Source organism: Rhinolophus ferrumequinum, chromosome 2, assembly GCF_004115265.2.
Source record: "Rhinolophus ferrumequinum isolate MPI-CBG mRhiFer1 chromosome 2, mRhiFer1_v1.p, whole genome shotgun sequence".
Lineage (NCBI taxonomy): Eukaryota > Metazoa > Chordata > Mammalia > Chiroptera > Rhinolophidae > Rhinolophus > Rhinolophus ferrumequinum.
In genome coordinates, this window is record NC_046285.1 from 11,295,186 (window position 1) to 11,310,533 (window position 15,348).

General features: G+C 40.8%; 1 protein-coding gene across 5 annotated transcripts in view; it reads left to right on the top strand.

Moving 5' to 3' along the window:
• The first annotated feature begins 2,504 nt into the window (after positions 1 to 2,504).
• Positions 2,505 to 15,348, top strand: part of NRIP1 (nuclear receptor interacting protein 1) — an 84,410-nt gene continuing 71,566 nt past the window's right edge. For 2 of the 5 annotated variants that reach the window (XM_033128496.1, XM_033128534.1), the window contains exon 1: positions 3,611 to 3,801. The gene's annotated coding sequence lies outside the window, so the exon portion shown is untranslated. Of the gene's footprint in view, positions 2,977 to 3,610; positions 3,802 to 4,025; positions 4,352 to 15,348 lie in introns of those variants that run through there. The other 3 variants (XM_033128505.1, XM_033128515.1, XM_033128526.1) reach the window with 3 other exon arrangements.

The window sequence follows — 15,348 nt, forward strand, 5'->3', positions numbered from 1 at the left end:
TACTGTTTGCTGAGCACAGTGATAGGTGGTCGAGGTATCCAAATGTGAACGAGAGGGATATGGACCCTGCGACTGTAGTGTTTGCATTTAGAGTGGGATACAGACATGTAAACACCAGGTCACAAAATGATGTGGAAAATGCTCTTATAGGAGAGATCAGGGAGCACATATATACAAAGCTCTCCCAGACTACTTCTTTGTGGATAAACATAGTGAGCCTGTACTATAAGTATTTGATCCCTTAGGAACCCTTGGTTCACAAAATACTTATGTTTTTAGGTATATAAACTGAAGGACATCTTTTTCACATCACCACTGGTTAAAATGAGAATTGTCTTTAAAACACAAATTACTGGGAGGGGGTTGGGAGCCTGGGTCAAACAAGTGAAGGGATTAAGAAGTATAAATTGGCAGTTACAAAATAGTCATGGGGATGTAAAGTACAGCATAGGGAATATGGTCAATAACATTATAACTGTATATGGTGTTAGGGGGGTACTAGACTTATCAGAGGGATCACTTTGTAAACTATATAACTGTCTAACCACTACGCAGTACACCTGAAACTAACATAATATTGAATGTTGAATGGCAACTGTAATTGAAAAAAATTTTTAAAAATACAAATTACTGAACAGGCATTCTTATGTTACACATATGCCCCAGTATCCTTGCAATGACTCTCCTAGCCAGAAAATTCAGGTATTAATTTTTTTAAAAACAAAGAACAGTAACAAAATGGCTCCAATTAGCATGATTAAGTAAAAATGAATTCCACAAAAGGTGTGCAATTTACTTAACATTAATGCACTATCAAAAAGAGATCAGGATTTCAGTGATTGGATTTCTGTGGAGTTGAGAGGATAGATTAATAATAAGAGGTGAATGGCGCTGTTAAGTCATGTGACAAGTGGCAGTAGGGTTTTTTACACGAGTGTTGAAGGGCAGGACTAATGCTTGGCTTGTTGGGTTAATTGTGTAACCTCACGCATTAGGAGGTTGTTTATCTACCAATCTCAATGATCCAAAACCTAGTTAGGAAGGAAAAAAAAAATGTTTTTCAAAGCAACATTTGAGCAGTCCAGATATCTATCCCAAAGTCTATGCACTAAGGTTCACCTGCCTTACTCCTTGGTGAGCTGCACAGAACCTATTTAGTTTTACTTTACATTGAATTGTGACAAGTGAGGCTATCTGGATTTCCCAGTCTGCAGCAGACTAGAAGCTGCAAATCGGAAGAGGAAGAGAATATCAGCGACAGACGTGTGCTGGCAACACAGAAAGGACAACAGATTGTTGGTTAGTGAAGGGGGAGAGAGAGGAACTATAAAAGGCAGAGATAATCACTAGGTCAGTGTCCTAGAGTCCTTTCCTGTAGCCATTGGTAGCTCACATACCTTCTGGAAGCATCCCTAACACCTAGGAAGAAGCCTTAGCGCACATTGAATGGGAACTTGATGTATTTGTTGAATGCAGTAGAACCTACTACGATAAATACTTTTTATAAAATTAACCCTGAATTTTCAAGAAAAAGCCAAAGGAAGTCCAGTAAATTGCTTAAGAGAAACATTGATGATACATGTTATAAAATCTTTGTACAAGTTAAAAAGAATTAAAAAAATAAAGTGACGCCTTAGAGGGCCAAGCTCTAATTATGCTGATCCTCACTTAATTTGAACAGTTTGCATCACTCCTGGATGAAGGATGTACTATACAACAGCAGACTTAGCACTAAGTTCCCTTGAGCAGCTTTCAAACTGCGGTATATGCAAATAATAAGCTATCATATGAGAATTAAACTATATAGGATCACAACAGATTGCAGTTGAATCACTAGGTGATGTAAAAGATTGTTCTAAAATTCACCATCACCATTAAGCAGAGTAGTCCTACTATGTGCCTAGCCCTACTATGTACTAGGTGCTGGATTTATTAAGCATTAATTTGAAAAACTGCTTTCACTTTTAAGATTGTGAAGATATTCCAAAACTCTCATTCATATTTTTAAAGCATAAATGAAATTTTAAATGCACAATACAGCCATTACATAACAGGCATAGAATACTGTTTTATGACTTGCATAGTTCTTTTTAAGCACACTAGCAACTCTATTTTCAAAAGCTATATGATTCTAAAGGATATGAAAACCTACATATAAAAACGGAGTGCCTCATTTGTTTTGTGTAATAAGTGTGATAACACAGGCATGCCATTTCGGAGTTTAGGGTGAGGCTTTAAGCCGTACTTTGGTGTTTCTATATCAAGCAAAAACAATTTCAGCAACAGCACTCATTTCCCCCTCGTCTTTTTTTTTTTTCCTGGCGAGTTACTAAATGCTAGATGCTAGAGTCAAAAAGAAACCTGACATCTGGGGAGGTGTTGAGGGGGTGTTAATAGTTATAGTTAGATGTTTGGGGAGCGTTGAGGATAAGATTTTATAACAGCAAATACAAGAAGGGAGAAATTATGATCTCTCCTCCCTCCACTTTCTCTCTTCACCAATCCATATTCCCTCAATTTAGAGGCGGGTTCAGCGAGATTAGGCTGCAGGAAACCCAGAGGCTCCACAGCGCTGCCGCCCGGGCCTCGTGATGTAATTGTTATTTCTTATTCCGAGACTGAACCGTGGAGAGCTGCCGAAGAAGTGGCAGCCTTGTTCCTTTCGCCTTGTCTGGCAGGGTCAAACTCTTCCCGGGGATGAGTATATTCGCTGACAAGACTCCGCTGGTGACTTCGCAGTGACAAAGCAGCTGAAGATAAAACCCTGCTCCTGGGTCCTTCGTCCGTCCAAGGAGCTGAACGGGACACTCCTCAGGTCTCCTTCCCAGTTTTCCTCTTGGAATCACTCCGCATTTATTCCTGGGTGCCTACTACGTGCTGGGCGTGGGGTCAAAGTGACCTGGAGTTAGTGCCCGTCCACCCTGTCCCCCTAAGATTAAAGCAGGACACACAGATCACAAGGTGGTGAAGTTGGGGGTGAGTGAGAGGGAGCCAAGGGAACGCGTGCTGTTGGGTGAAATGGGAGGAGGCGCCAGCACCCAGGCGGGGACCCTGGGCGTCCCGGCCCCCAGGCTGTGCCCCAAACGCGAGCCTTTGGCCTGTGTAACGAGAACGACGCCCCGGGCCCCAGGGAGGAGCTGTCCAGGCGCCTTCGGCAGTCGGGGGCGGCTGGACAGAGCCGGGAGCCCGGGGGACGGCTCGGGTGCGAGAGGCGCCCATCTCTCCCGGCCACCGCGGTCCTCCCGCTGCCTCGGGGCCCTACAGCCCCCGCCCGGCCGTTCGGAGGGCGGGCAAGGAGGAAAACAACACAACAGAGGGGGCTCCTCAGCTCCCGTGAGCGGCCGGGACCCGCGTGGCTTCCTCCGGCCCCGTGACAATGGGAGGGAGGGGGAAAAAAGGGTTAAGAAACTTGGCTGAGGAGCTGAATGGCGTGGAGCGGCGAGGGGAGGGACTGGGCCGCGGCGGACTCGGCGGCGGAGGGAGGAGCGCGGCTGCGGGCGGGCGGCGAGTGAGGCGCTCAAAGTCAGCCTCGCAGACATTGCAGCAGAGCCCCGAACTCGGGAGGCGGCGGCGGCGGCAGCGGAGAAGGAGGAGGAGGAGGCGGCCGCGAGGCGGAGGGACGACCCGGCCCCACGCCCGCCCGCGCGCGCCCGCCCGTGGCCTCGCGTCCGCCGCTGCGCTTGGCAGCGCTGCGGCTCGGAGGGAAGAGCTCGCCCGGGCGCCGAGGGAGGACGGGGCGGCAGGGCGCCTTCGTGGAGTGAGCCTGACGGAGCCCGAAGCTCGGAGCCGCGGCGGCCTCGGGTGAGTGGCGGCCGCAGCCGGGGGGCTCGGAGGAGCGGCCGGCGGCGCCGCCGGAAACGGCTCGGGAGCGCGGCCCGCGGCGGCGGCGGCGGCGGCGTTGGCGGGCAGGGCCGCGGGGGCGTCGGGGCGGCGAGGCCAGCGCGACCCGCGGCGAGAGCGAATGCAGACAGCGGGGAGGGCTCGGCGGCGGGGAGGAATCGTTTCCGGGGGAATCCCGCCTCTTCTGCCGGCTCCGAATCTCCCCGGGACCTCGGGGGGCCCGGGCAGCGGGGCCGGCAAGTTGTGGAGTTGGCCCGGGGCTCACTGGCCGAGCTGTGCCAGTCCTGGGTCGAAGGGCGGCCGTGTGCCCTGCGAGCCCGGCCAGACGCGGGGGACCGGGCCGGGGTCGCGCCCCGCTCGGCTGCCCCCTCGGCCCCGAGTCTGGGGCGCTTCTCGCCGCGCAGCTGTAGGTCCTGCTGCCCGGGGCGTCCTGGGCGGCGCCGGGCGCCGCTCCCCGCCTATCGCCCGGTGCCTCCCTGCTCTGAGCTTGCCTGATTCCCGGCCAGGAAAAGTGAGTAGGAAAAGGGACAGCGCTCCCAGACCCCCAGCCCCACGCGCGGCCCGTCGGCACTGTCCTTCCCCCTCCCGAGTGCGAGCGCCCTGGACCCGAGGCCTCAACCATCAGCTTTACCCCTGAGCCAGAAAACGGACTCACATTTAGGGTGAGCCCGTGGAGATCTTGGGAGCCTTCTTTTCTCTCCCCCTTCATCTATGTTCTCCTTACTACTAGTGATTGTTGTTGTTTTATGAAGGGTTTCCCTGGAAATATTCCACAAACCCTCCCATTCTTTCCAAAATAGTTGACAAATTTTCATCAAGAGTTGGTTGGTGTTCAGTCTGAAGGAACAAAGGAATCAACTGTGCCTGAGAGGCGAACGAGCTGGGAGTCAGTGACACATGTTGATCTCTGAAGCATTACGGGAGTTTCTACCTTCTGTCCCATTAGTGACTTAATAGGCTTCTGGGGATAGTAAAGTAACAGAATGATAAATACTTTTGAGTTTTTAAAATATTTTTTAATAGGACATTTTATTTGGAGGCAAAAAAAAAAAAAAAAAAAAATTCCCAGCTCCAAGGACTTTTCACTCACTTGGTGGAACTGAGTTGGAGTTTGTTTCCAGTAATGTAGAAGATTAAATGTGAGATTGTACAGGAAAAACTGTCTTTAAGGGAAGGAAGATTGTCTATAGATGTCCAAAGGAAAAATGATTGTCAGTTTTTATATGATAAATTCTCTTTACATTTTTGGGGAGGCATTTCTGAAGTAAAGGGCTTTGGTAATTCATTCTTTAAAGTTATGAATTGCGTTGAACCTGCTTATTAGTGAATCATAGGTTTAGCAAGTGGGTGGCATCTTCCTGATGTAATTATTCAATGTTTAATCACCAGTTTGCTACCTTTGTTGAAGAGACACTGAAGTAAGTGGACGTTTTAAACAAATGGTGCTTCAACTGCTTGGCACCTAAGTGTGGGTTGCTGCCTGGAAGATGTTGAAATATTTTTCCTTCGAAGTAAGTTGTACTGGTTTTGCTCAGCCATTTGGTAATGTGGATTGGGTTTAACTGGTTCAGAGACTAGTGGATTCATGACCAGTAGTAACTTTTCTCTGCCTGCAATTAGTTCCTGGAGACAAAGAAGAGGCAGTCAATGGAACAGCCACTGTAGGCTGTAGGATTGTTACTCTAGTCAGTTTCATACCCTCTGGTGGGAAAGACCTTTTTCCATACTTACCCCTAAAAATGCCCTAGGTGTGTGAGAATTGTGTGTGTGTGTGTGTGTGTGTACACACACACACACACACATATAATTGTTGATTATACTCAAATGAGTTCTCTAGTGCCTTTGAGGTACTTGAAAACCAAGTTTAACGCCTGTGGGAAGTCTTGACTTAGACCCACTTCTTGCATGTGTCTCTAAACCCTGCAGAACTTGAATTTTACTAATTTAAACACCTTCAAATATTGTTAGTTCCCAATAAATAAGTGTCTGTAAAAGAAGCTGAAGGCTCTTGCAGTTTTAAGAGCAAAACATCATGATAAAAAAATAACCTATACCACCACCTAGAGTCTGTTTGTTAGTTTATTGCTCCTGAAGTTTGCTTGAATTGACATGTCTCTTGTGGTTCCGATATAGCTAAAAATGATTAAGAAGTGCTAGCTTACAAAAGGCCATCCAAGAGAACAATTATTTGTGTAACAAATGGCAAGTGCCAATTAAAATTATTTGGGCTACCTTTACAATTGAAAGTTACAACATATCAATTTGAGTGGGCTGTTCTCCAAAAGATATTAAATTCAGAAGAGTTTAAAACAGGAATTTTCAGTTTGTGCTCCAAGGTAGCCCTGATTGCTTAAATACTTTTTGCATTGTTACCAGAGATTCAAGAAATCTTACAGATTAAATGCCATTAAGACTTTTTGAGGTCCACGTGAAACAAAAGCAATGATAAAATAAAAATATAAGGGAGTGTAAAAACTCCAAAAATTCTGGCAATTCAATGGGAAGAGAGAATGTAGGCTATAGTAGAGTTGTGGTTCAGAGATGTGAAAAGAAAATGTGAAATAAAGTGCTAATCTGTCTTGCTGGTAGTTTATACATAGTAAATAACAGATTGCTTTAGCAATCTGTTAAATGGGAGACCTTAGGAAGGCAGCTTTGTGCCAGGTGGCTTATTCATATTGTCCATGGAGGAAGTAACGTTCCTTCCTTAAATGGTATAACTCAAGAAAAAGATGGCCTCCACAATCTTTAATTAAATACCAGTTGAACAGAGAGAACTAGAGCACCGTATTAATTCTGTCAAACATCACTATTTTAGAACATTGAGGACAACTAAAAATGAATTAACTCATATCTGAAAGCAGAGCTTTATGGAAGGTGACAGATGAGGCAAAATATGTCAATCTGATGGAACAAATAGGGAGATAAGGAGATATGTCATCCTTGGCTCTCTAGAAACATTAGAGGGAAGAAGGTTATTATTAATTATACAGATTTCTTTGCAACCAATACTAGAAGATGCTGGCACAGAAGTAATTTTGAATCAGAGTGGCTTAGGGTATATTACGTTAAAGGGATTAGGTTTTTAATTTTAAAACTTTAACATTGTAAGAAATTTAAAAGCAATAATCGTTTTGTGTATCAGGTTAAAAGATAATTCTGCCCCAAGTAAGTTCAAAACATACCATTTTTATCAAGAAAAATTGTTCCCTTTTAATTTTGATAGGTTCAGTTTTGCTTTTCAAACTTTACAATTAGTTTTTTTAAAGTGTATGTTAATAAAGAAGAAGGAGTTCTTGTTAATCTGTCTATCTATCCTAAGCCTCTCTCTCTTTTTACTTCTCTCTTGCTTTCTCTTCTCCCCTTTTCTAAAATAGCTTCTACATCTTTGGATGTTTTCTGTCATGAAAATTGCCTTCATTTGTTACTTCCCTTCTTGGCTGTGGTGGGTGAAGGTTCTTAGTCTTGGGCTTTTTCATGTGGCTAATACACAATCAGGGTGGGTTTTGTTTTGTTTTTTGTTTTGTTTTAATAGTGACTTCCTATTACGTGGATGAAGACTGGGGAAAAAAGCATTTGCTGTTCTAACAAAGCCCTTTGTATATGTCTTCCAACTGGAGAGATATTTTTATGAAAAGCAACTTTTGATTACTATTGAAAAGTCAAACATTTTCAACAGAATGGGGAGGGAGCTTTCAGGATAATGAGTTTGAATTTATGAATTAAATTGTTCAAGATATATTTCCTTAAGTAGAAGTTTTTTGAGGGGTCTGTCTAGGGGTGGAGGGGAATGAGCAAAGTCATTCTGTAGTATTCAGACAACAACAACAATCAGAGATATGTAAGTCCAGGGCAGTCATTAAGACTTGAGAAGGTAAAAATCAGGAGTGTCAGAGGATGAAGCAGGCCAGTGGAATAGGACTGAGGCTTATGTCCAGAGGTTGGAATGAAAGAAAAATAAATGGAGGAGAGGTATCTTGTTTCCGTATCCTGTTTGCGTCTGATGCTGAAGCAGGGACATAAATTGATGATGGTAATGGATTCCCTTTTATGAGGGCAGCAATAATATAATTGGTTGTTTGAGGGGGAGAAACGACAAATTCCCCGTTTGTGCATGTGCACACTTTCTGTTTGAATGTCTCTTAAATAAACATAAGAAGATCAAAGTTGGTTGCCAGAATAGAACCAGGAGTTATAGTTTGCTTGGAAGAAAATGAATTAATATTAAAATACCTTTTTAAAAAATTCTTTTAAGAGCTGGTGTTTTCCAAGGATCTTACTGAACATGGAAAACAGTGCTGAGGTTTGGGTGGTTAACTGGAGAACTCCTTCATAGGATATCTGATAAAAATAACTGGATGGCACACCTGAAGCTGAAGCTGAATAATATTGAATGTCGACTATGATATATACGCAGTCATGGGATGTGGAGTACTGCATAGGGAAAAGTCAGTGGAACTGTAATAGCTAGTATATACGTGTCAGAGGGGTAGAAGATTGGAGGAGAGGGTTATCACTTTGTGAGGGGTGTAAATGTCTAGCTAATACATTATTTTATGCACCTGAAACTAATTTAAAAAAAATAACTGGGTGTTAATAACTACAGAAAGAACGTTTTCTTTAAGCACATTATTATATGATTAAAGAGTGGAGGGAAAATTGGGACTGAAAAGACCTCTGAAGTCTTATCAGGGTATAGATAGATGCCCATCTATTTGGTTTTTTACCCCGTGAAATTTAATGTTCACATTTAATGTATATTGAATATTTAGGATTCTAAAAATCAGAGTTCATTTAGAACCAAACTTTCATTTTTCTAAAGGTGTGAGGGGTGGTATTAATTTTTCATAATAAATATAGTAATTGAGATAACTGGGATGTTGTACTAATTGTTGTCACTGTTGTACATACTCTGCATTATGAACTTTGAAATTCACATTGCCTACACTATTTTGTAAATACTACAAATAAAGCATTACAAAATTTTTGGTATTTTGGGAACATAATATAATTTTGCTTAAGTTCATAAAACATTGAGAAGAAGAAGAATGAGGAAAAAATAAATGTGATATATTTTACCATTGTATTAGGATTTTGTTGAAATTAATACATTGAAACACGCTAGGGGTAACATTTAGCGTAGAACTCTAGAAGTAATATCATGAGAAGCAGATTTGAAGAACTTAGAAGATTGGCAACTCAAAAATATAGGAAAATGTCACTCTTTGGAGTTACAAAAACAAACAAAAAAAGGAATCCAATATATTTACTTCGTAGTATTAAGATATTTTTAAAGGCTGTATCAGATTTTAAGAGAGATTATTTTTGAAGGTAATGTTATAGATAATCACTTGGTTAAAGAAACTGTAATTCATCTGATTTGTTTTTTGGGCAAAATAAATTCAGGAAGAACTCCCGAATATGTTGAAACTTTGGTAAGGAAGGTTCTTATGACATCCATCCATCCATCCATCCATCTATCCATCCATCCTCCCTCGCCTACTTCCCTCCCTTCCTCCCTCTCTCCTTCCGTTCCTTCCTCTTTGTTTGAATAAATAGGGCTAGGGTTTAAAAAAAAAAAATTGTTAAGAAACTTAGAAATAGAATTGCCTCTCTGGCAGTGTTAATATTTTTGTTTGAAATTCAAAACTAGCATGCTTCACTCTCCACAGAAAAATTTTTAACTTGGTACACCTCAGGGAATAAAGCTCTAACTTAAAATCCATCTTGCCTCTTTAGCTTTGTGTTGTTTAACAAACATCCTTAAGGATGGAAGGAAGAGACCCTTATTTGCCTTAAATTCCAAGTCACTGTGTGACTAAGCCTAGTGTCTTAAGAAATCTTAAACTAGAAGTCTACTGGGAATTTGAGTCAGCCGCTTAAGATATCCCTGGGACTAGGACAACTCATTGACCTGATGTCCGGGTTTATTCAGAGCTTTGGGGGAAAGGAGTCTTTCACCCTTGGACTTCTAATTAAGAAAGTCATTTTTCAGTCACCTGTTAAACGATAGTCAGGGCTACTCCTTGTTTTCAAATCTATAATTTGCTAATGGATTGAGGAACTAAGGAATTAGGAGCTTCTGTTGTTAGTAGCAGTGCTTTGATTACTTTACTTTTACCTTCTTTATTAGTTCTGTGAGGGTAGTAGGTAAAAGTCAGGTCATTATCTTTAGATAGCTAAGAGAAAAGGTTAAGTCACATAGTGAATAAGCTAGCTTCTTGTAGTCGTGTGCTTTTAATTGTTGAATTTGCTTATACTGTACATACCACGTGAATATGTTCAGTATGTTACTACATTTAAAAAGTCAGATGATAATTTAGCATTGCAATAGTAAAATAGGAAATTACATTTATATGCAATCTTAAAATGAGAATAGTACGATAATCGTTTTGGTGATTTAATGGCATAATGTAGATTTAATGACATAATGAGCGAGCCTGACATGTAACAGGACACAATGAAAGTTTGAGAATTAGAAGTTTAAAATTAAAAAAGGGACTTCTCTCTTAAAGAATCTATCTGGAAATCGAGAGAGATAAGTGTTTGTGGGATTATAACTGATTTTTGAAAAGCAACAGTCTACTAGATTTTTCTTTTTGATTCCTGAACTTAAGGATTTATGATATTCTACAAGACAGTGGTAGATTTATACAGTGGAAAAGAACAAATTAAGGGAAAGAAGGATAGAAAAAGATGGAGAACATCAAGAGACAGTATTGGAAACATGTGAAACACTCCCAAATGGGATATAAGAAATGTCCTCAAAATGAATTAATCACAGTTGAATGTTTTCCCCCTCAAGGGAATATTTGCACAATGGGTCATGTAGGCTCAAGTTTGATTTTTGAAAAACATTTTAAAAAAGTATTTTGGTTTTGTTATTGCGCACATTTCTAACTTAGCTCCTGCTACTAAAACGGTGTATGATACAAATAAAAGGAAGGCCCTTTTATATCTCTGGGCAACATCTGTAGAATCTGTTGAACAGGGAGTTAGATCTCTAAAGTCTGAAATTCTGACTCTACATCAGTATTTGCTGTTTTTGACAGTGGACAGTAAAGCTTTCAAGCTTATGGTTTTAAAAGGAGCAGAGACGATTGGGTAAAAACTTGAAATATAAAAAGTTGTTATTTAGCCATTGCCTTTGCCCTTTCTGTTGGGAGGAGGAGAAGGAAAGAAAGAGGATTGGGGGCAGCTGCTTTGTGCTATGAGTTGTGCTGACCACTTGACAGTTCCCAGGTGACATATAGGTATCATTTTCTCCGTTTTACTGATAAAGAAACCTAGTCTGAGCGATGCCTGTGTAACTTGCTGAGGTAACACAGCTAATAACCTCATTGATGATAATTTGCTTTTTCATGAGAATATGCCACTTTTTGAAGAGAAAAACAGTCTCTATTCAATTTTCAGAAAGTCGTCCAGAAACCCTGTTCCCAACCTGATAGATAGCCAAAGAACTCATGCAGCACGTGTTGTCTGTCCAGCCTGGATTCTCAAAGACCTTTCTTACTGGGAAGGCACATTACTTCCAATAGACGATTCTGCTGCAGTTGATGTCAGTTCTCAGAGCTGATGTCCAGCTCCCAGCACTGACGGTGGAAATGTAATCACAAAGGACAACGGTGCAGGCTCTTTTCTCTCCCAAATGTGCACCCTTGTGAAGCGTACCACAGAATTACTGTAGTGTTCTTCAAGGCAGAGAAAGCAACTATGTTTCTTGATATAATTCATTAAAATAGCTTGTCATGGTCTTAATCCAGGTATTCCCAAGGCTAATTATGTTTGTCCACTGCAAGGAGCAGTTCAGAGCCATAGCTCTTCCTGGTTGAAAAGTTAAACCTCTTTGACTGTTATAGTTCTTAACATGCTTTTTTAATTGCCCTATCATCACCCACAGTAATTTTATTTTAAAGACTATGCTGTGCTAATAAACTAGGTTCTGTAAAACAAAGAGGAAATTGACAGTGCATTTGTGAATTTTATCAGAGGGAAGCAGAAACAGAAAGATGAGTATTTGGCTTCGTTTTGGGAGTAGACCATGGTCAAGAAAAAGATTTTTTGAGATAGTGTGATAGTATGTTTTTAAGTACGCGTCAGGCATGTTCTTCTATTGTTGAGGCCATGAGAAATGGAGTTCTTTCTCCACTTCTTTTTACTTGCCTCATTTAAAATTTAGGGAATTTTGAACCCCAAAGAATCAAGCTGAGTGGTTTCCTCTAAAGGTATAGTCCAAATTGAAACTATATTGGAGACTTGAGGGTGAGTAATTAGACTTCGGTACGTAATTTTTCTAGGGAGCTTTGGATTTAGAATTGCCAAGTAAATGTTAGATAAACAGAGGGGCTTGTATAAGAGATGAATTAAAATAGACTGAATTTGTGTGAGGCCAAGGATTAAAGATGGAAGTCTTTTATTCACCATCTGGTTCTTTCCCCATATCCAGATGTTTGGTGTTATTGAGGCAAAACTCAAAGCAATAAATGCATTGTTCACTTTGTTAGCGAACTGCTACTCTTACCTATCTTGGTCATCCATGACTAACCTGAGTCACTAGCATGTTTTCTTCTGTGTTAATTGTTTTGTTATTGTTTTCTTACTTTGATTTCTTTTTTTGGTTGGCCTTTCACAAATTAAAATAATTTCATAGACTCCGTAGATTTTCATGTTGAAGGGAATTTGATAACAGCTATGGATACTCTGGGTTTAAGCCTACTTGTCCTAGAGGTACCTTGCCCTGCTTCCACATTTTCAAACAAATCAGTTTATAGAGGCATCTTGCTTAATGGAAAAGCACATAGGGATAGGTGGTGGTGTGGACTGTAAATCACATGGTGATAAATGCTACTACCATTTAGAACTTATGAGTATACACCTTTTTTTCCCTCTCCTGGTCCTCCTTTATTTTGGTTTTGTTTCCCTGTTTTTCTTTACTCAATTTTGCACTTGTTCTTTTTTTTTTTTTGAATTTATCAGGGGTATCCATGTGATACAATGGGGCAAATGCTTATTTATCTTTCAACATTTTTGTTGTTAATTTGAAATTTCTAAAGCATTGTCTGCATTTTACACAGGAAGAAATTGGGCCCCTAAGAATTTAAATAAATTTTAAAATTCACATAACTAGCAGTTGGGTAAACCCAGGATGAGAAACCAAGTCTTGATTTATTTCACACCTTTTTGTTTGTTTGTTTGCTATATCAGTCATTGTGTACCGGGTGTTAAGGAGTAGTTAATAACCTTTGGTAATGGATCCAGCAGGAAAATCCAAGCTAACCCCAAGGAAGGATCTGTGATAACCAGAAGTGAAGTGGGAAAAAGCCAACTGGATTACCCTTGTTTGTGTAGCCTGTTTTCTTCTAGTCCTACTAAATATGGTCCTCAGAACAGTCATATGATTCATTTGATATTCTAGTACTTAGAATGTATTTTTTCAGCTGAGAATTGAAAAAGAGAAATTTTACAGTACAAGTGTGCATTTGTTCAGGCAGCAGCTTTGTTTCTCCATGTTATGTATTTGGTTATATTTAAATATCAGTAGGGGAACTTTTATTTGTAGATTAACAGAACCAGCTACCTTTAGTCAACTAGTGTGATGAGAATGCTTACACGCCAGCTCTACTTATTACTGAAGAGTGATTTCCTAAAACCATTAGTGGAGGTGGTTGGGTCTGTTGGTTATAATGGAATAGGGTTTCCAGGCGGGAATTCCCGCCTGTTCTCAGGAATTTTTTCGCTTTCCCGTTCCCGAATCCCAAGAAAAGTTGGTCGGGAAATCAGGAAAATTGGCTCCTTGAACCCAGGTGGTTGGAAGTATCGACCATTGCTTTGTGGAAACGATGCATCGTGGAGAACAGAAAACAGTTTATATCTCAGGATTCGGGAATGGGGAAGCGGAAAAAATTGCTGAGAATGGGCAGGAATTCCCTGGAAACCCTATACTGGAACATAATGCCAAGGTTATGGACCCCATTTCCTTATTCTTCTGTGAACAGGTAACAGGATGAGAGGGCGTTGTGTGGGCCAGTGGTGATAATGTGCCCTGAACCAAGGGCACCTGGGTCCACCCCTGTAGAAAGAGAGCAAGAGAGAAGAAACCTCAGGGCAGCAGTTTCTGTGGGCCACAGACTGCTTGTGTGCCTGCCCTGGGGGAAGCAAATTGGCAGGGAGTCGTCTCACTTAGGGGACAGTGGGCCAAAGAGTGCAGGTGCTCACTGCAGTCTCCACACCCCTAGCCAGGTCAGATTTGTCCGCACCCTTGACTGGAAGGAAGTCACACTTGCTTACTGTCTGTTTTCCTCAGTAGGGGGCAAGCGCCCTGACTAGGAGCGTATTCATCAGTGTATTATCTGTGGGTGCCTGGCGCATAGAAAGCTGTTACAAACTTTGGTTGAATTGAACTATACCAATTCCAGCTGTTGGGGAAATTGGGCTTTTGTGGGGTCAGGAATGGAGCTTTTATGTGTTTATATATAAGAGCTGCTAATTATTATGTATATAACATGTCCATAATAGCTGCTGTTCTGTATTTTCTTCTTCAGTCTATTTAAAATTGAGTTCTAAAAGGAATGATATTTCTTCCTTAAAATTTATCATCCTCTTCCCAGGCATATTAATTATGAAGGAAAAAGTGAAATTAACTGTTGGTGACATTATAATTACTTGGTGCTTGAAATTGTTTTGTGATGCTGTTTTTTTCATTTTTTGTTTTTCAAAAAAATGCACAAATTACAACATATTCAAAAACATGTGCAGCAAAATCTTTGGAGCCAACATTTAAAAATTTTTAAGGAAATGAAACAAAATATTTCAAGAGCCTTATTGACAGGTTCCTGTGTCACTTCCAGGAGTCATAGGATCCACCAGCTTGACACATTTAATTGCGTTGGATTGGACTGGTTGGGAAGATGGAGGCCTCTTAGAATCTCATGTCTAGAGTTATTTTGGTATTCAGTAATCTTAACAGTTCGAAGGAATCAAAAATGACTTGATTTAAACTAGTAAGTTATAGGACTTAAATAGTATCTGAAGCCCTTTTGTTATTTTATATAACAAAGGATTTGTTCTTTACTAGGTGAATTTTCTCGCCGTTAGAACATTATCATATTCAACTAGATTAATAGTGCTAAGACAGAAAAGAAAATTATTTTAAAATGGAACTCAGAAATTTCTAGACTAGCAATTTTCAAATACTGAAGAGAAGGTATAGATGATCTGGGATATAAATCTACAGCATTGAGATTCAACAAATACTTTTAAAATAACTAACCCAGTTTCTTGCTTTGTGAGGATAAAGGTTTTTACTAAACTTTATGCGTGTGTGGAAATTGATGTCTTTTGTAAACAGAAAAATCATCTCTTCTCATGGTTCACATATTTTTCTCTGTATTCACATGCTTATAAATCATAGCAAAAGAAGATATGCAGCTAATGGACTGTTGTCCAAAGTAAAAGGATGGAAAAATTAACACATTTACAATTTATGTGGTATGTTCTACTGTGTGCTTT